The following is a 20,935-nucleotide window of genomic DNA, read 5'->3' as shown; positions in this document are numbered from 1 at the left end:
TGAGTGATAATCAGGGCAAAGTTGATTTTAGTCATTTGTTATAAATTGCTGGGGACTAGAATTTCGAGATATGTTAATGCCATTGGAAATCCCACTGACTAAGCAAGGCCTGGTGTGCGTATTTCGTTAGTCCTAATGCCTCTGACTTGTGTTTAATCTTATAGCTGGCCAAGTGCCTGAAACTGCTGGTGAGTTCTAATAATTTGGGCACCTACCTTTGTGGGTTAGAGAGTAGGACCAGCACACCATCTGCACACAATATCATTTTTTGCTCCATAGGATCATTTTGAGTAGCTGTTCTATCTACACAGCCCCAGATTGTACATACGACAGTTCTTGCAATATGCTAAAGAGCAGTGGAGAGATTGGCCAACCTTGGCTCTGTAATGCACACAGGCCTCTCTGTAATGAGAAAAGATCTGAAATATAATTACATGCGATAAGATGAAAGGAGGAGTTAGCATATCATTCTGGACATCATTCTGGGATGTATTCGCAGGAGTATTGTAAGCAAGACATGAAAAGTAATTTTTCCGCTCTACTCCGCATTGATTAGACCTCAACTGCAGTATTGTGTCCAATTCTGGGTGCCACATTTCAGGAAAGATGTGGACAAATTGGAGAAAGTCTGGAGAAGAGCAACAAAAATGATTAAAGGTCTAGAAAACATGACCTATGAGGGAAGATTGAAAAAATTGCGTTTTAGTCGGAAAAGAGAAGACTGAGAGGTGACATGATAATAGTTTTGAAGCACATAAGAGGTTGTTACAAGGAGGAGGGAGAAGAATTGTTCTTCTTAATCTCTGAGGATAGGACAAGAAGCAATGGGCTTAAATTGCAGCAAGGGAGGTTAAGGTTGGACATTAGGAAAAGCTTCCTAACTGTCAGAGTGGTTAAGCACTGGAATAAATTGCCTAGGGAGGTTGTGGAATCTCCGTCACTGGAGATTTTAAAGAGCAGGTTTGACAAACACCTGTTCAGGAATGATCTAGATAATACTTAGTGCTGCCATGAGTGCAGGGGACTGGACTAGATGATCTCTCGAGGTCCCTTCCAGTCCTATGATTCTAGGATTCTATAGAGCAATTTAATCCAGTTGATAAAGTGATCACCAAATCTCATTCTCTCAAGGACCCCAAAGAGATCATCCCAAGCAACCCTGTCAAAGGCTTTTTCAGCATTAAGCTATAATGCTACCAAAGGTTCCTCTGAGTGCTGTAGTATTGTGGTTTTATCAGTGAGTTACCGGAGGTTGTCATGGGGCAACTGGCCCTCTAAGGGGAGTCAGGGCCTCGCCTGTCCATGACAGTCCTCTGAAGACCCACATGCGAGTAATTGGTTGCCTGAGACAGGTGTTCAATGGCCAACAAGTAGAAGAACACCGTGCCCTGTAACAAAGCTGCCTGAGCTCAGCTGGGGGAAGTATTCGCAGGAAATATGTGCCTCTGATGAGAAGGGGCTTGCAGGGGAGACGATAACCCTGGGGGGAGAGTGTTCCCAGGGAGGCAACAGGAGTAGACCAGGGGTAGGAACTGGAAGGGCTCCAGAGAGAGAGAGAGAGAGAGAGAGAGAGAGACTGTCCCACAGGTGAAAGGAATAGGAGTATCCTAAAGAGACAACTGGAGGTCGCTCTCCAAGGGAAGGGAGCAGGAGCAGCCTGAAAGCCCTGGCTCCAGATGAAGGGGTTGGTCTGGAGTGCCAATGGTTAAAGGACTAAGAGGTTAGTTGGACTGACCCTGCCAGTGGATTTCCAAGGAAGCGCCTGAACAAGGGTCTTGCTTATGATCCTGTTAATCTTTGTTGTTAATAAATGGGACCCTCTGAAAGGGCTGCTCTTTAGCTCACAGAAGGGCGTCTTCAGACTTGTGCCCCCCTAGCATTTGGGGGGGGTGCCACAGGCGAGGGGAAACTAAGGCATCACCTGTGGCACCCCCCAAATGCTAGGGGGTCTGGAGGAGGAGCGGCCATGCGGACCCATACCTGGATTTGATACACCGGACCTGAGCTACATATATGATTAGAATAATATCGTGTGCCAGTGTACAAGCAAGGGCTTTGGCAAGAATCTTCACCTCACAATGTACCAGTGACATGGGTCTGTACCCTGTGCAGTTAGCAGGATCTTTCCCTGGGTTGGGTATAATGGGTTGAATTGCCTTTTGCACTGTGAAAGTAGGGAACCACTCTTTTAAACAGATCAGTGGAATATTTGATCCGGTTTTTCCTTTTTTATAACACTCCATAGGAAATCCATTGCTGCCCAGGGATTTACCATCTTCCACTTCTTTCACAATTAGGTCTGTTTCCTGGAGGCTGAGCAGAGTGTCTTGTAGAGCTCCTCCCAGGCTTTTGCGATGCATGGCAACAAAGCTCCATCCGGGAATTGGTTCAAGGCTGCCGTAGTGGCTGGGGGATCTGCTTTGGATAATTCCAAATAAAAGAACTGGAAATGGGTATTAATGTCTTTCTGTGTCATGTACGTCTTCCTTTGGGCATTGCATACTAAGGGTATTTTGCCTCTACTAGATTTTGATTTCAGTTTATAAGCAAGGAATTTGCCTGCCCTCTCTCTCCCCTGGCTCCTGGTAATCATGTTTAAGGTGAAACATAGTAAATTCTGCCTTTTGTGTCTGAGTCTGTTTAATTCGTATCTCATTTGTACCAGGACATTTTTGTTTGTCAGGGGTGGTTTCTTTGGCATAGTCTTGATCTACATTTTTAAGTTTTTCAGTGAAGGTTTCTGTTTTTTTGTTACAAGGTCTTTTTTTTTTTTTTTTTTGCTGACGAAGGCACTCTAATCCTGCCCTGATGGAAACTTTTGCTGCTTCCAATAATATTGCAGTTGATGGGGCTGTGAAAGGTCTCCGGCTCATCATTGATGAATGCCACAGAGGTGACGTCTGTGAGGTGCAAAGTCTCCATGCCTGTCTAGATGTCTCAGCCTCCAGCAGGGAGAGCTTTAGATTGACATTCGCATGGTCTGATACCGAGATCATCCCCGCTGTGGCCTCATGGACAAATTGAGCTAGGATGGGCTATTATAAAGTAATTTATCCTCCAATAGGTAGAGTGAGAGGTTAAAAAAAAAGCTGTTGTCATGGGCAATAGGACGTTTAAGTATCCATATATCTATCAGACACAGATCTAATAGCTATGATAATACCGCTAGCCTGTTGCTTGAAGGTCTGTGCAGTATGGAGAAGATTTGACTGATATGGGGTCAAGACTTTTATTGAAGAACCCAGCAAGGGTCTGCTGATTTCCATTAGTCCTGCCAAAAAGTTATGGAAGTACCCAGGTTCCTCTTTGTTTGGCCAATACAGACCAGCAAAGGTTACAATCATTTAGTGTGACATTTGCCATCACAAAGCTTCTGGGAGGCGGGCGGGGGCTGGTTTTTGCTCAATGACCTGGGGAATCAATCTTTTGTGTGTCCATCACATAACTCCTTTAATGCCAGAGTTGTAAGGACTAGAAATAGAGATGGTCGGGAATTTTTCAATTAAATGATTTTTCACTGGAAAATGCCAGTTGGTCAAAACTGAAACTTTTCCCGGGCCCATACCAGGTTTGATGAAAGCTTTGTTGAGAAAGGTTCCTCAGGTGGGAGAGGGAGATGGAGAGAGGGAGAGAGAACGAATGAACAAACAAACACCACCACCACCTCTGGGCACTCCCCTCTGATGGTGAAGACTCCGATTCAAGTGTCTGCACTGCCAAATTCAGAGCAGGGACTTGGACTGGGTTTCCCAGATGCGAGGTGAGTGCCTTAACCACCAGGCTACGCTGGAGTACGTCTCTCTCAGTCTCTTCTGTTGGAGTGGTTTTATGTTGTATAAATCATTAAATATTCATTGGGCCACAGGGAAACTGGCTATAGTCCAGTGGTCAGGACACTTCACACTTGGGAGACTCAGGCCAGGTCTATGCTAAGAGTTAGGCTGGCCCAGCTCCGGCGCACAGGTGTGTGAAAAATCCACAACTCTGAGCAACAGAGTTAATGCCTGGTGTAGACACAGATAGGTCAATGGAAGGATTCTTCTGTTGACCTAGCTACTGCCTCTGAGGGAGGGGGATTAATGACAGCCAGGGGAAAACCTCTCCCATCACTGCAGTGAGTGTCTACACTGAACCACTACAGCGGCACAGCTGCAGCTCTGCCGCTGTGGCAGTTTAAGTGCAAACATAGCCTCAGATTCAGGGCTGTGGTCTCAATCAGGCAGAGCAGAAAGTGCCGGGTGAAGGCCCTACGCAGCAGGCTCTTGGCTAGTTTGCGGTGGTGGAGCTCTGCTTTTTCACAAAAACCATCAAAGCATTTCAGTCCCATCCTGATGCAGAATGGGAACATTTCTGAAATCTCACAAAGTTTCATGGGATGGGAAAACCATCTCCTGCCCAGCTCTAACTAGAATTAGCTGCTCCCTCCCAGTCCTGCTCCAGTTTTTGGGCCTCTGGTTCAGTTAGAAGGGTCTTCACTTGTAAGTCGTGAATCTATACATATATTTTCTTTTCAGAGGGAGATTTAGCTTTGTAATTTTCCAGGAGACACAATTAAAACTGTCATAAATATAAAGGGAAGGGTAAACCCCTTTGAAATCCCTCCTGGCCAGGGGAAAGCTCCTCTCACCTGTAAAGGGTTAAGAAGCTAAAGGTAACCTTGCTGGCACCTGACCAAAATGACCAATGAGGAGACAAGATACTTTCAAAAGCTGGGAGGAGGGAGAGAAACAAAGGGTCTGTGTCTGTCTATATGCTGGTCTTTACCGGGGATAGACCAGGAATGGAGTCTTAGAACTTTTAGTAAGTAATCTAGCTAGGTATGTGTTAGATTATGATTTCTTTAAATGGCTGAGAAAAGAATTGTGCTGAATAGAATAACTATTTCTGTCTGTGTATCTTTTTTGTAACTTAAGGTTTTGCCTAGAGGGGTTCTTTATGTTTTTGAATCTAATTACCCTGTAAGATATCTACCATCCTGATTTTACAGGGGGGATTTCTTTATTTCTATTTACTTCTATTTTTTATTAAAAGTCTTCTTGTAAAAAACTGAATGCTTTTTCATTGTTCTCAGATCCAAGGGTTTGGGTCTGTGGTCACCTATGCAAATTGGTGAGGCTTTTTATCCAACATTTCCCAGGAAAGGGGGGTGCAAGTGTTGGGAGGATTGTTCATTGTTCTTAAGATCCAAGGGTCTGGGTCTGTAGTCACCTAGGCAAATTGGTAAGGCTTTTTACCAAACCTTGTCCAGGAAGTGGGGTGCAAGGTTTTGGGAAGTATTTTGGGGGGAAGGACACGTCCAAACAGCTCTTCCCCAGTAACCAGTATTAGTTTGGTGGTGGTAGCGGCCAGTCCAAGGACAACGGGTGGAATATTTTGTACCTTGGGGAAGTTTTGACCTAAGCTGATAAAGATAAGCTTAGGAGGTTTTTCATGCAGGTCCCCACATCTGTACCCTAGAGTTCAGAGTGGGGGAGGAACCTTGACAAAAACAAACAAAAGGAAGTATTTCTTCACACAGGCAACCTCTGGAACTCTTTGCCACAGGATGTTGTGGAGACCAAGACTAAAAAGAACTAGATAAGTTCATGGAGGATCGGTCCATCAATGACTATTCGCCAGAATGGTCAGGGATGTTGTCCCTAGCCTCTGATTGCCAGAAGCTGGGAATGGGTGACAAGGGATGGATCACTTGATGATTACCTGTTCTGTCCATTCCCTCTGGGGCACCTGGCATTGGCCACTGTCAGAAGACAGGATATTGGGTTAGATGGACCTTTGGTCTGACCCAGTATGGACGTTCTTATGTTAATATTACTGTCCTGGGCATGCTGACTGCAATAGAACAACAATACCCGTTGGGGGCAGTGGTTCGTTGTTCTTGTTTTTTTATTGGAAATGCACTTTTACTAAAGCTTTGAAGGCTAGTTTCCAGGCTTAACAAGGGCTGTAACCCAGATGCTCTGGTTCTGTGTCATTCAGTGGAGTCGTTCTTCAGCTCTGACTGCTGCAGTGAAATAGACAATGCTTCCCTTGGAGCAGCTGCCCTCAGAGAAGATTAAACCCGGAGCAGAGCATCAAGCTTTCCCTCTGCTCAGAAAGTAGAACCCAGTGGGGAGGGCAGATTAGCATTTAGGGGTAAGGTTTGGTTTGGCCTGTGGTGGAGACAGCAGCTGGCTGGAGAGCTCAGCCCTGAATTCAGGACCCTAGCTCGGAGGTTGTTTACAGCCAGGGTTTTAGTTCAGACCCATTTCCAGCCCTGTTCAGTTGGCTGTTGTGAGGGTCACGGAGAGCTCCATAGCTGTGAAATATCGTTTATTTGTTTGATTTTTAAATAGTGGCTGTCTCTCTTTTTCACTTCCAGGTGGAGAATATTGGCACCCAAACCAGGTCTGCCTCAAGGAGAACCTGCAAAGGTTTGGCTGGAAATGCCTGACTCCCCAGGAAGATCCCTGGGGTTCTTGACTTAGTTTGAGGACCCCTGACCCCACTATTGCTGCTCTGCCATGATCAGATTAAACGGTAACATCCCAGCTGGACTTTTCAGTATTATACTGGACAGTACATTGTTATTATTATTATTATTTACTTTTTCTATTACTGTGGTACCTAGCAGCCCTAGGCCTGGACCAGGACCCCATTATGTTAGGTGCTGTACAGACACAGATCAGAGAGTCCCTTCCCCTAAGTATAAAACATGAGACAACAGAAGGAAAACAAACAGACCAAAGGGGAAGCAGAGGGAAACACCGAGACAATATTGGTCGGCATGACCGGCGGTGGTCTCGGCTCCCCAGCAGTCTAACCATCCTACAGAAGGCTTTGAGGAGGGTTTTGAAGGACAATGAGGTAGCTTTGTGGTTGTTTATTGGGAGGGACAACATGGGAGAAACCACCAAGGGGCTTGTTTGAAAATGGGTGATGGAGGCTGGCATCATGGGCTGACTGGAGGAGAGAGTCGGTGTCTTGACAGGGAACGAGAGGTGATAGGTCGGGGATGGGGGATAGGCCAAGAAATGCCTGGAAAGTGAAAACAAGCAACTTATGTTTGATGCAACAGAGAAGGAGGGAAGCAGTGGAGGGATGCAAAGGGAGGATGTGACATGGTCAAAGTGACAGGCTAGGACAGTGGTCTCCAAACTGTGGGGCGTGCCCCCTTATAGGGCACAGAGGGACATTCAGGAGGGTGCAGTGGGGCCTGGGCCAGCTCCCATGGGGGGCAGGGAGGGAGAGCCAAGCAACCCCTCTCTGCCTCCAGCTCCATTCCAACTCTGACCCCAGCCCCACCCCCAGCCGAGGTCCCAGCTTTAGCCCCTGACCATGGCCTAGCTCGGCCTCTGCCTCCGACTGTGGCCCAGCTCCAGGCTCTGGCTCTGCTCCCAACTGCGGTTCCCACTCCTGGCTTTCAGCCCTGGCCCTGCTCCCAGCCCCAGCCTCGGCTCCCGGCCCCGGCTAGCACAAACAGATTATATTACAGGTAAGAGGGGGCACGATATAAAAGTTTTGGGGACCACTGGGCTAAGATAATGAAGTTTACAGCAGCATTGTGAATAGATATGAGTGGGGCAAGATTGCATTTACCACAGCCAGAGAGAAGGATGGAGGGAGGGCCAGGACTGGGGTAAACATTGTTAGGGGGCTTATTCCTTCACCCGCTTACTTCCCTGGTCCTTCTCGCATGAACAGAGAACAACAATACCCGAAATCCAAAGGTGCAAACAATTTGATGTTTATTGGGGTGAACTTCCAGCAAGCATGATTCCAGTTTCCTTCCTTAATGTCCCCTTTCCCAGCTCTGACACCACAGAGCCATACCTGTGTCCCTGTTACCATTTCCCCCCCTTATCAAAACATGATTCCAATTCCCCACCCCCATTCCCCCCCTCACTTCCTGATTGACTGCAGATTATATAGTAAAATTTGAGTTCCGCTTAGCTATACCTTAACCAATCATTTTACTGAAATTTAACTAACCAATCCTAACATATTGTAACATAATTATTTAACCAATTATATCCCACCACCTTAATTAGTTTACATCCAGCAAAATTAATTATACAGCTGACAGAAACAATCACAGAACCAGACAGAGATTATACAGACAAACAATGGGGAAATGGGGACTACAATGATAGAACAAACACAGAAATGAGGATTTCACATCTCAGCTATTGATAAGTGAGTTCTTGCCAGACAGGATGCTATCAAACTAAGTTTCCTTTTACATTTTCTAGGCACTTCCCTTTCTCTGGAGGCAATAGGCATTATCAGGACAGGATTGTATTCCTAACAGCCCTACAGCACCTTATTTCAATGTGACTAGTTTGGAATGTGAGGATTTGACCGTTTGCTTCGCGGCTTACGGCTTCCTCTGCTGCTTAGCCAAAGGCCTTACCTAAGAACAGGGCCTCAGACTGTCACAGTAAGGGAAGGACCTTACACCGGCAGACAGTGATTTTGATTATTTCTTTTATACCTCTATAACTAGCTAAGTGATAAGAATACACCTAAATTCTTCGAGTCTAGGCCTTTACAGACAGGCCTGAATATCTCTATCCTAACAAACATTGCCAGAGGTGAGGCAGAGTCAAGTGTGGATGTGGCATCAGGATCTGTGCTGGTGGGAGGAGGGAAGAGATTGGGGTGGAGGGGGAAGAGGAGCAGGCAGTGCTGGTGGGAACTGAAGAGAGGTGGTGGGAACAAGGACAGGGAAAGGCTGCCCGTGGGGGAAAGGGAGGGAGGAGGCGAGTGGATGCCCTGATGCACAAGGGGGTACAGTGAGAGCCATGGGGGAGTGGCTGGTACACAAAGCAGACAGAGTGTGGAAAATGCTGGGGGGGGACTGGCACAGGAGCAGCTCCCTGGTGCTTGCAGCAGGCCCCCTGCCAGGCAGATAAAATGCCCCATGGAGGGGGAAGGATGCTGCACCTCTGGGAGTCTCTGGCCCAGGGAGACAGCAGGACAGGACCATCTCCCTGGTGACTGAACCTGGACTGAAAGATCCATGAGCTGCGGTTCTGTATCCTGGTCCAAACTTCATAGCAGGTCTTTTATTCCTGTAATAAGCCGGACCAAACTCCTGGCTCTGAACTCCAGGAAAGATCCGCTCTGAACTAAGCAGCACAGAGTGCAACAGTACCACATACCTTTCCTCAGTGTTGGATCCCGTCACTCCAGGCAGCAAGGCAAATAGACAAACCCATCAAGTCTGCTGGGAACAGGTGCCGAGTCAGATGTCAACACATGGGCACCAAGATGCTTGTATTTACAGACCAGGAATCTGGGCGGCTGCTGAGCATCAAAGTCAGTTTCAGAGTACAGATGGGGTCAGGCAGGTCACAGCAGGGCAATGATGAGTTGCTTGAGGGAAAAAGAAACACATGGAGCCAGGAGGGTAGAACTGGTAGAGATTTGCTGAGTTACAGCTGCCTTAACAGAGCAGAGTATGCCACTGTTTTTCACTCCAGTGGAATCACCAGGCCCTGCTGTTAATCATGCCCTCAAGAGAAAAAATCAGGAGCAGCAAGAGAGCAGGGAGGTGCAGCAAATAACTAATGCATTCTTCTTCGCATCCCTTCCACCTGCACCCGTCCCCTGGGCAAATGGTAACGGCGTGGGGAGGCGAGTGTGCTGAGTGGAATGAGCCAGCTCACCAGGGCATCGCTCTCCTCGTCCCTGGAGGAACAAGCTCTGTAATTTTAGAGTGGAAACTAGGTTACCAAAAAAAAACCCCAGCAATGTTTGCGGCTAAGTAAAGTGCAACAGGATCGGCTGAATAAAACCAGCAGGGGCTTTCCTGCCAACTGTAATGAAACACAAGCCTGGGCAAAAAAGTGCCAGTGAAGTGCCTCACTGCTAGGGCTGATGCCCTTTGGCTGGAGAGTTCTAATGCATCAGAGTTCATAAGCGAAGATGAACGCAGCTATTAATACAAGGCTAGTGGACCTAGGTTATTTTTGTTGTTGTTTGCATGTACAGTGTTTATGCTGCTTCATTTGCTCAGAAGACAAGGAAATCAGGGCAGATGAGAGAAAGATAGCTCTTGTTAGACTGGGAATTATGGATTCTACTCTCAGCTCTGCCACAGACTCTGTGTGTGACCTTGGGCAAGCTGATTAGTCTCTCTGTCTCTGTAGCGGGGCAGCTGCCCCGCTCTAGCATGGAAGGGGTTAGAGCAAGCCAGAGAGGCTACAAAGAGCCCCAGCCAATCCTGGAAGGGCTTATTGGAAACCAATCAAATGGAAGCTTGAAAGCAGCCAATCAGGGCCATGCTGGGCCCTATAAGAAGGCTGCAGGGTAGCAAGGAGCAGAGTCTCTCCCTGGAGGGCAAAGGGAGAAGAACGGGCTCTTAGAAGGCGGCGCAGGCTGGGAGGGCTCTGAGCTGATGACTGCCAGACTAGGGCCCTGACACAAAGGGGCAGAGAAGGTGCTGGGGCTATGGGGAAGTGGCCCAGAGAAGTAGGCAGTAAAGGAGAGTTGGAGGAGGGCACTAAGTGGCTGCTGCTAGAGGGTCCCTGGGTCAGGGCCTAGAGTAGTGCGTGGGCCTGGCTTCCCCCTTTCCCCCCTCACTTGCCAGTGATGAGAGTGGCTAAGGCAGACTGCAGTTTGCCCTGGGAGGAAGGGGCAAGACTGAGGACTGCAATGAGCCACTGAGGCAAGTGGTAGAACCAGAAGCTGCCGGTCCCCCGGAAGCAGGGGAGAGCCAGCGGAGCGGGCACAGCGGGCAGTGTCCAGAAGCAGATGCCAAGGTCTGGAAGTGACATGGGTCCGACTGTGAGGACGGTGGAGACCGAGAGAATAACGGTGGGTGAAACACCAGTAGCGAAGGCGCACTGCTGAAAGAGCTAATTCCCAAACCAACCAGCAGGAGGTGCTGCTGTTGTGAGTCTGTGCCCTGTTAGTCTCAGTTCCCCATCTGTAAAACAGGGATAATGAATACTCTGTCTCTCCCACCCTCTGGCTGTCTTTCACATGTAGACTGTGAGTTCCTTGAGGCACGGACGGTCTCTTATTAGTTTGTGCAGTGCCTAGCACAATGGAACCATGACCTTAGCTTGCGCCTCTAGGGAATACAAATAGTAATAATGATAAAAGTGTCCAAGTGCCCATGTTGTAACTGATCTCTCACCAACAGAAGTGGGTCCAATAAAAGACGTGCCCTTACCCCCCCTGTCTCTCTAATATACTGGGATCCACGTAGCTACAATAACATTGTGAAGCTGAAGTGATAGCAAAAAGAAAAGGAGTACTTGTGGCACCTTAGAGACTAACCAATTTATTTGAGCATGAGCTTTCGTGAGCTACAGCTCACTTCATCGGATGCATACCATGGAAACTGCAGCAGACTTTATATATACACAGAGAATATGAAACAATACCTCCTCCCACCCCACTGTCCTGCTGGTAATAGCTTATCTAAAGTGATCATCAAGTTGGGCCATTTCCAGCACAAATCCAGGTTTTCTCACCCTCCACCCCCCCCCCCCCCCCCACACACACACAAACTCACTCTTCTGCTGGTAATAGCCCATCCAAAGTGACAACTCTCTACACAATGTGATAATCAAGGTGGGCCATTTCCTGCACAAATCCAGGTTCTCTCACCCCCCTCCAAAAAACACACACACAAACTCACTATCCTGCTGGTAATAGCTCATCCAAAGTGACCACTCTCCCTACAATGTGCATGGTAATCGAGGTGGGCCATGTCCAGCACAAATCCAGGCTTTCTCCCCCCCCCCCCCCTTTTTTTTTTCCTGGACACACACACACACACACACACAAACTCACTCTCCTGCTGGCAACAGCTCATCCAAATTGACCACTCTCCAAGTTTAAATCCAAGTTTAACCAGAACGTCTGGGGGGGGGGGGGGGTAGGAAAAAACAAGGGGAAATAGGCTACCTTGCATAATGACTTAGCCACTCCCAGTCTCTATTTAAGCCTACATTAATAGTATCCAATTTGCAAATGAATTCCAATTCAGCAGTTTCTCGCTGGAGTCTGGATTTGAAGTTTTTTTGTTTTAAGATAGCGAACTTCATGTCTGTGATTGCGTGACCAGAGAGATTGAAGTGTTCTCCGACTGGTTTATGAATGTTATAATTCTTGACATCTGATTTGTGTCCATTTATTCTTTTACGTAGAAACTGTCCAGTTTGACCAATGAAAATGGCAGAGGGGCATTGCTGGCACATGATGGCATATATCACATTGGTGGATGTGCAGGTGAACGAGCCTCTGATAGTGTGGCTGATGTTATTAGGCCCTGTGATGGTGTCCCCTGAATAGATATGTGGGCACAGTTGGCAACGGGCTTTGTTGCAAGGATAAGTTCCTGGGTTAGTGGTTCTGTTGTGTGGTATGTGGTTGTTGGAGAGTATTTGCTTCAGGTTGCGGGGCTGTCTGTAGGCAAGGACTGGCCTGTCTCCCAAGATTTGTGAGAGTGTTGGGTCATAGAATCATAGAATCATAGAATATCAGGGTTGGAAGGGACCCCAGAAGGTCATCTAGTCCAACCCCCTGCTCGAAGCAGGACCAATTCCCAGTTAAATCATCCCAGCCAGGGCTTTGTCAAGCCTGACCTTAAAAACCTCTAAGGAAGGAGATTCTACCACCTCCCTAGGTAACGCATTCCAGTGTTTCACCACCCTCTTAGTGAAAAAGTTTTTCCTAATATCCAATCTAAACCTCCCCCACTGCAACTTGAGACCATTACTCCTCGTTCTGTCATCTGCTACCATTGAGAACAGTCTAGAGCCATCCTCTTTGGAACCCCCTTTCAGGCTAAACAATCCCAGCTCCCTCAGCCTCTCCTCATAAGTCATGTGTTCCAGACCCCTAATCATTTTTGTTGCCCTTCGCTGGACTCTCTCCAATTTATCCACATCCTTCTTGTAGTGTGGGGCCCAAAACTGGACACAGTACTCCAGATGAGGCCTCACCAATGTCGAATAGAGGGGAACGATCACGTCCCTCGATCTGCTCGCTATGCCCCTACTTATACATCCCAAAATGCCATTGGCCTTCGTGGCAACAAGGGCACACTGCTGACTCATATCCAGCTTCTCGTCCACTGTCACCCCTAGGTCCTTTTCCGCAGAACTGCTGCCTAGCCATTCGGTCCCTAGTCTGTAGCTGTGCATTGGGTTCTTCCGTCCTAAGTGCAGGACCCTGCACTTATCCTTATTGAACCTCATCAGATTTCTTTTGGCCCAATCCTCCAATTTGTCTAGGTCCTTCTGTATCCTATCCCTCCCCTCCAGCATATCTACCACTCCTCTCAGTTTAGTATCATCCGCAAATTTGCTGAGAGTGCAATCCACACCATCCTCCAGATCATTTATGAAGATATTGAACAAAACCGGCCCCAGGACCGACCCTCGGGGCACTCCACTTGATACCGGCTGCCAACTAGACATGGAGCCATTGATCACTACCCATTGAGCCCGACAATCTAGCCAGCTTTCTACCCACCTTATAGTGCATTCATCCAGCCCATACTTCCTTAACTTGCTGACAAGAATACTGTGGGAGACCGTGTCAAAAGCTTTGCTAAAGTCAAGAAACAATACATCCACTGCTTTCCCTTCATCCACAGAACCAGTAATCTCATCGAAGAAGGCGATTAGATTAGTCAGGCATGACTTTCCCTTGGTGAATCCATGCTGGCTGTTCCTGATCACTTTCCTCTCATGCAAGTGCTTCAGGATTGATTCTTTGAGGACCTGCTCCATGATTTTTCCAGGGACTGAGGTGAGGCTGACTGGCCTGTAGTTCCCAGGATCATCCTCCTTCCCTTTTTTAAAGATTGGCACTACATTAGCCTTTTTCCAGTCATCCGGGACTTCCCCGGTTCGCCACGAGTTTTCAAAGATAATGGCCAATGGCTCTGCAATCACAGCCGCCAATTCCTTCAGCACTCTCGGATGCAACTCGTCCGGCCCCATGGACTTGTGCACGTCCAGCTTTTATAAATAGTCCCTAACCACCTCTATCTCCACAGAGGGCTGGCCATTTCTTCCCCATTTTGTGATGCCCAGCGCAGCAGTCTGGGAGCTGACCTTGTTAGTGAAAACAGAGGCAAAAAAAGCATTGAGTACATTAGCTTTTTCCACATCCTCTGTCACTAGGTTGCCTCCCTCATTCAGTAAGGGGCCCACACTTTCCTTGGCTTTCTTCTTGTTGCCAACATACCTGAAGAAACCCTTCTTGTTACTCTTGACATCTCTGGCTAGCTGCAGCTCCAGGTGTGATTTGGCCCTCCTGATATCATTCCTACATGCCTGAGCAATATTTTTATACTCTTCCCTGGTCATATGTCCAACCTTCCACTTCTTGTAAGCTTCTTTTTTATGTTTAAGATCCGCTAGGATTTCACCATTAAGCCAAGCTGGTTGCCTGCCATATTTACTATTCTTTCTACTCATTGGGATGGTTTGTCCCTGTAACCTCAACAGGGATTCCTTGAAATACAGCCAGCTCTCCTGGACTCCTTTCCCCTTCAAGTTAGTCCCCCAGGGGATCCTGGCCATCCGTTCCCTGAGGGAGTCGAAGTCTGCTTTTCTGAAGTCCAGGGTCCGTATCCTGCTGCTTATCTTTCTTCCCTGCGTCAGGATCCTGAACTCAACCAACTCATGGTCACTGCCTCCCAGATTCCCATCCACTTTTGCTTCCCCCACTAATTCTACCCGGTTTGTGAGCACCAGGTCAAGAAAAGCGCCCCCCCTAGTTGGCTCCTCTAGCACTTGCGCCAGGAAATTGTCCCCTACGCTTTCCAAAAACTTCCTGGATTGTCTATGCACCGCTGTATTGTTCTCCCAGCAGATATCAGGAAAATTAAAGTCACCCATGAGAATCAGGGCATGCGATCTAGTAGCTTCCGTGAGCTGCCGGAAGAAAGCCTCATCTACCTCATCCCCCTGGTCCGGTGGTCTATAGCAGACTCCCGCCACTACATCACTCTTGTTGCACACACTTCTAAACTTAATCCAGAGACACTCAGGTTTTTCTGCAGTTTTGTACCGGAGCTCTGAGCAGTCATACTGCTCCCTTACATACAGTGCTACTCCCCCACCTTTTCTGCCCTGCCTGTCCTTCCTGAACAGTTTATATCCATCCATGACAGTACTCCAGTCATGTGAGTTATCCCACCAAGTCTCTGTTATTCCGATCACGTCATAATTCCTTGACATCACCAGGACCTCCAGTTCTCCCTGCTTGTTTCCAAGGCTTTGTGCATTTGTATATAAGCACTTGAGATAACCTGTTGATCGCCCCTCATTCCCAGTATGAGGCAGGAGCCCTCCCCTCACAGACATTCCTGCCTGTGCTTCCTCCCGGTATCCCGCTTTCCCACTTACCTCAGGGCTTTGGTCTCCTTCCCCCGGTGAACCTAGTTTAAAGCCCTCCTCACTAGGTTAGCCAGCCTGCTGGCAAAGATGCTCTTCCCTCTCTTCGTAAGATGGAGCCCGTCTCTGCCCAGCACTCCTCCTTCATGGAACACCATCCCATGGTCAAAGAATCCAAAGCCTTCTCTCCTACACCACCTGCGTAGCCGTTTGTTGACTTCCACGATTCGACGGTCCCTACCTAGGCCTTTTCCTTCCACGGGGAGGATGGACGAGAACACCACTTGCGCCTCCAACTCCTTTATCCTTCTTCCTAGAGCCACATAGTCCGCAGTGATCCGCTCAAGGTCATTCTTGGCAGTATCATTGGTGCCCACGTGGAGAAGCAGGAAGGGGTAGCGATCCGAGGGCATGATGAGTCTCGGCAGTCTCTCCGTCACATCGCGAATCTTAGCCCCTGGCAAGCAGCAGACTTCTCGGTTTTCCCGGTCAGGGCGGCAGATAGATGACTCAGTCCCCCGGAGGAGAGAGTCCCCGACCACCACTTCCACCCGCCTTCTCCTCTTAGGAGTGGTGGTCGTGGAACCCCCAACCTCAGGACAGCGCATCTCATGCCTTCCAACCAGCGGAGTCTCCTTCTGCTTTCTCGCCCCAGACATATCATCTGGTCCACTCTCCGCAACGATACCTGTGGAGAGAACATGAAAGCGGTTAGCTACCTGTGTCTGTGTTACTGGAACCCGGACATTCCCCCTTCTTCTTCTGGAGGTCACATGTTGCCAAGCTTCTTCACTGGCCTCTTGGCTTCTCTGTGCAACCTGCTCTATATCTTTAGAGCTTTGTACCCCTAGAAGCCTATCCTGAGTTTTGTCCAGAAAATCCTCAGTTTCCCGTATGCAACGCAGGGTTGTTATCTGTTGCTCCAGACCTTCAATCTTCTCTTCCAATATGGAGACCAGCTTGCACTTTGTACAGACAAAGTCGCTTCTGTCCTGTGGAAGAAAGACAAACATGGCACATCCAGTGCAGGTCACAACAGCTGAACCCCCCACTTCCATATCACCTTCCTACTACGAGCTTCCTCAGAGCAGTTTGCAAGACGTAAGCCTCACTGGGCTCACTCCAGGCGAACTCCCAGGCAAACTCCTGCTGTGAGCTGCTCTGCTGTCCCCCGCTGCTCAGCTGGTTCGCGAAGCTCTGGCTATTTTTAAACAGCCAGGCTTCCCTGACACAAACAAACAGACACCCTACTGCCCGCCCCCTGCAGGCTAGCAGCCAATCAGACACTCACTCAGGCATCCTTTAGGATAGGTTGTAGATCCTTAATAATGCGTTGGAGGCGTTTTAGTTGGGGGCTGAAGGTGACGGCTAGTGGCATTCTGTTATTTTCTTTGTTGGGCCTGTCCTGTAGTAGGTGACTTCTGGGAACTCTTCTGGCTCTGTCAATCTGTTTCTTCACTTCTGCAGGTGGGTACTGTAGTTGTAAGAATGCTTGATAGAGATCTTGTAGGTGTTTGTCTCTGTCTGAGGGGTTGGAGCAAATGCGGTTGTATCGCAAAGCTTGGCTGTAGATGATGGATCGTGTGGTGTGGTCAGGGTGAAAGCTGGAGGCATGTAGGTAGGAATAGTGGTCAGTAGGTTTCTGGTATAGGGTGGTGTTTATGTGACCATTGTTTATTAGCACTGTAGTGTCCAGGAAGTGGATCTCTTGTGTGGACTGGACCAGGCTGTGGTTGATGGTGGGGTGGAAGTTGTTGAAATCATGGTGGAATTCCTCAAGGGCTTCTTTTCCATGGGTCCAGATGATGAAGATGTCATCAGTATAGCGCAAGTAGAGTAGGGGCTTTAGGGGACGAGAGCTGAGGAAGCGTTGTTCTAAATCAGCCATAAAAATGTTGGCATACTGTGGGGCCATGCGGGTACCCATAGCAGTGCCGCTGATCTGAAGGTATACATTGTCCCCAAATGTAAAATAGTTATGGGTAAGGACAAAGTCACAAAGTTCAGCCACCAGGTTAGCCGTGACATTATCGGGGATAGTGTTCTTGACGGCTTGTAGTCCATCTTTGTGTGGAATGTTGGTGTAGAGGGCTTCTACATCCATAGTGGCCAGGATGGTGTTATCAGGAAGATCACCGATGGATTGTAGTTTCCTCAGGAAGTTAGTGGTGTCTTGAAGGTAGCTGGGAGTACTGGTAGCGTAGGGCCTGAGGAGGGAGTCTACATAGCCAGACAATCCTGCTGTCAGGGTGCCAATGCCTGAGATGATGGGGCGCCCAGGATTTCCAGGTTTATGGATCTTGGGTAGTAGATAGAATATCCCAGGTCGGGATTCCAGGGGTGTGTCTGTGCGGATTTGATCTTGTGCTTTTTCAGGAAGTTTCTTTAGCAAATGCTGTAGTTGCTTTTGGTAACTCTCAGTGGGATCATAGGGTAATGGCTTGTAGAAACTTGTGTTGGAGAGCTGCCGAGCAGCCTCTTGTTCATATTCCAACCTATTCATGATGACAACAGCACCTCCTTTGTCAGCCTTTTTGATTATGATGTCAGAGTTGTTTCTGAGGCTGTGGATGGCATTGCGTTCCACATGGCTGAGGTTATGGGGTAAGTGATGCTGCTTTTCCACAATTTCAGCCCGTGCACGTCGGCGGAAGCACTCTATGTAGAAGTCCAGTTTCCCTAGTTTGCCCGATCGGGTGCAGCACCGCCCAGGACCTTTGCTGCATGCTGTGGCCTTCCACCTTCTTTCCACTGGCACCACCCCCAGCCATGCCTCTATATCATGACTTTTTTCTGCAGTGCCTGCACCGTGGGATGCTCTTCCTGCCAGAAATGGGGCCTTTGGGGGCCCCCTTTACTCTGCTTTGGCCCTTTAACCTGGCTGGAAAGGAGGTGAGAATTTCAGCCCTGGACTTATGGCTATTAGAGGCACCTGACAATAACCTATAACAACAGCCTATTGGTTCATATGTTGACTTACTTATGCTGTAAGTATTATACCTCAAGAGTGCATAGCTCCTTCCATTAGAGGACTTCAAAGCATAGTAAAAATGCTAATGAATTAAGCCTCTCACTGCCCTGTGAGGTAGGTACATATTATCCCCATTATACAGATAAAGAGGATGAAGGACTCACTGCAGGGTCACAAAGCCCAGATCCCCAAGTACCAGGACCTGTGTTTTATCCACCAGACCATCCTTTGGCTAGAAATATTACCTAATCACTCTTGCAGAAACTTTTGACACCCTTCTCTGTGCTCATTCACATCTGTCATTTAGCCTTATCCAGTACGAGGCTTTGAACTCTGTTTTAAACAAATCTGAATTTGGCATTGATTGCCTGTCCTTGAGCAGCCATGACCAAGCGGTAATCCCTAGGCCAAATCTTTTGCCTGGATTTTACTGGGCTTGGAATCAAAGTGTAAACAGCTGAGCTTGCTTTGGGATACATTGCAACCAGAGTCCTGTCCAGCTGGCCAAGAAGCCAGCCATGCCATCAATGAGAGCTACCGGTGGAAGCATGTGTTGCATTTGCTTCTGAGATGGCACCTATTATCGGTCACCAGGCTGGAAGCCAAATTGCGAAGGACAGCCTGTGAATACATTATCCAGCCTGAATTCTCTTGTCTCCTGTCCAACTGGAGAGGATTTAGCTTCTGAGTTCTCAGGTTTAATTCACTCCGAAGCCTGGATGTGTTGCTATTGCCAACATGTCTGCTGCTGTTATAGGTTATCTTCAGGTGCCTCTGATAGCCATCCCTTATTATAGATAGGTAACTGTAAGGTGAAGGGAATTGCTATGCATCAATCAATCATAGTCCACAGGGCTCACCTGACGGAGTTGGCAGCTAATGCAGTTAAAATGCAACTCTCACTGAAAACCTTTTGATGTCCGTCATATGCAGTTTAAACAACAACCAAAGCACTCCCATCCTCTTTACTCTGTGCTGGCTCTACTAAATGGATGACTTGCTCAGGACTCTGCCAAAGGTGAGCAGCCAAAAGTTGATCCCATAATGGTCACAATTCCACAATATGCATCCGATGAAGTGAGCTGTAGCTCACGAAAGCTCATGCTCAAATAAATTGGTTAGTCTCTAAGGTGCCACAGGTACTCCTTTTCTTTTCACAATTAAATGGTTATCTTCACATGCAGTTACTCTGGGGAGAGATGGGGTCCGCCTCAAGAAGGAGGGGAACAGCATCTTTTCACATCAACTCACCAATCTAGTGAGGAGAGCATTAAACTAGCTTCAATGGTGGCAGGTGACAAAAGGCCACAGGTAGGTATTAAAAAAGGAGACCTTTAAAAGAGGGCTAAATGCTTGAGGGAGGGAAAGGGAGAATATGGAAATTTACAACAGGGTCATAGGAGCAACAAGAGGGAAAACAGTGGGAGAATCTGCTCAACATTTTAAATGGCTATACACAAGCACAAGGAGTCAGGGGAATAAACAAAAAGAAGCCATTTGGTCCATATGTTAAAGTGTGACTTCAATGGCATCACAGAGACTTGGTGGGATAAATCTCATGACTGGAATATTGGTGTAGAGGGTGTAGCTTGTTCAGGAAGGACAGACGGGGAAGAGGGAGGACATGTTGCATTGTACATCAAGAATTTATTCACTTGGTCAGGTTCAAAGCCTCATACTGGATAAGGCTAAATGACAGATGTGAATGAGCACGGAGGAAAAAATAATACAAAAAAACCACAAAATGCCCAGAAAGTTCTTGAAGTGTCTTGGGGACAACTTCTTGTTTCAGAAGGTGGAGGAAGTCGCCGGGGGGGGGGCGCGGGGGAGGAGCGGGGAGAGCCATTTCAGACTTGATTCTGACTAACAGGGAGGAATTAGCTGCAAATCTGAAGATTGAAGGCAATTTGGGTGAAGGAGGAAGACAAAATCATGTAGGAACAAAATCAGAACAGCTAGGACACATAATGACAGCATGGATTTGTCAAGAACAAATCACGCCAAACCAACTTAATTTCCTTCTTTGACGGGGTTACTGCCTTAGTGGATGGGGGGAAGCTGTAGACATGATATATCTTGATTTTAGTAAGGCTTTTGACACAGTCCCACATGATATTTTCAAAAGCAAACTAGGGAAATATGGTCTAGATGAAATGACTGAAAGGTGGGTGCATAACTGGTTGAAAGATCACACTCAAAGAGTGGTTATCAATGGTTCATGGAGGGAGGGGACATATCTATCACAGCCTTGTAGGGGGTCTGTCCTGGGTTTGGTACTGTTCAATACTTTCATTAATGACTTGGATAATACAGCAGAGAGTATGCCTATTAAGTTTGTGGATGACACCAAGCTGGGAGGGATTGCTAGCCCTTTGGAGGACAGGATTAGAATTCAAAATGACCTTGACAAATTAGAGAATTGGTCTGAAATCAACAGGATGAAATTCAGTAAAGACAACTGCAAAGTACTACCCGGAGGAAGGAAAAATTGCTGTGAAGTATCCCTCTGCCACTTCTAGTTCTGACCAAAATCAGCCCAGAAAAGGTGCTGAGGATTCACACCGGAGAACTCATTCATCTGCCTAGAAGGGCACCAGCTGTTGGAGCGGAGGTGTGA

At 47.8% G+C, this 20,935-nt stretch overlaps 1 long non-coding RNA gene across 1 annotated transcript in view; it reads left to right on the top strand.

Moving 5' to 3' along the window:
* LOC140906978 (uncharacterized) overlaps nucleotides 1–20,935 on the top strand; it is an 81,474-nt gene that overhangs the window by 42,280 nt on the left and 18,259 nt on the right. Inside the window, exon 3 of the long non-coding RNA XR_012157328.1 lies at nucleotides 6,362–6,519. This is a non-coding gene — a long non-coding RNA (uncharacterized lncRNA). The remainder of the gene's footprint in view (nucleotides 1–6,361; nucleotides 6,520–20,935) is intronic.

This window comes from Lepidochelys kempii, chromosome 1 (assembly GCF_965140265.1).
Source record: "Lepidochelys kempii isolate rLepKem1 chromosome 1, rLepKem1.hap2, whole genome shotgun sequence".
Classification (NCBI taxonomy): Eukaryota; Metazoa; Chordata; order Testudines; family Cheloniidae; genus Lepidochelys; species Lepidochelys kempii.
The sequence above is the reverse complement of the archived record's forward strand: the minus strand, read 5'-3'. Positions and strand labels throughout refer to the sequence as shown.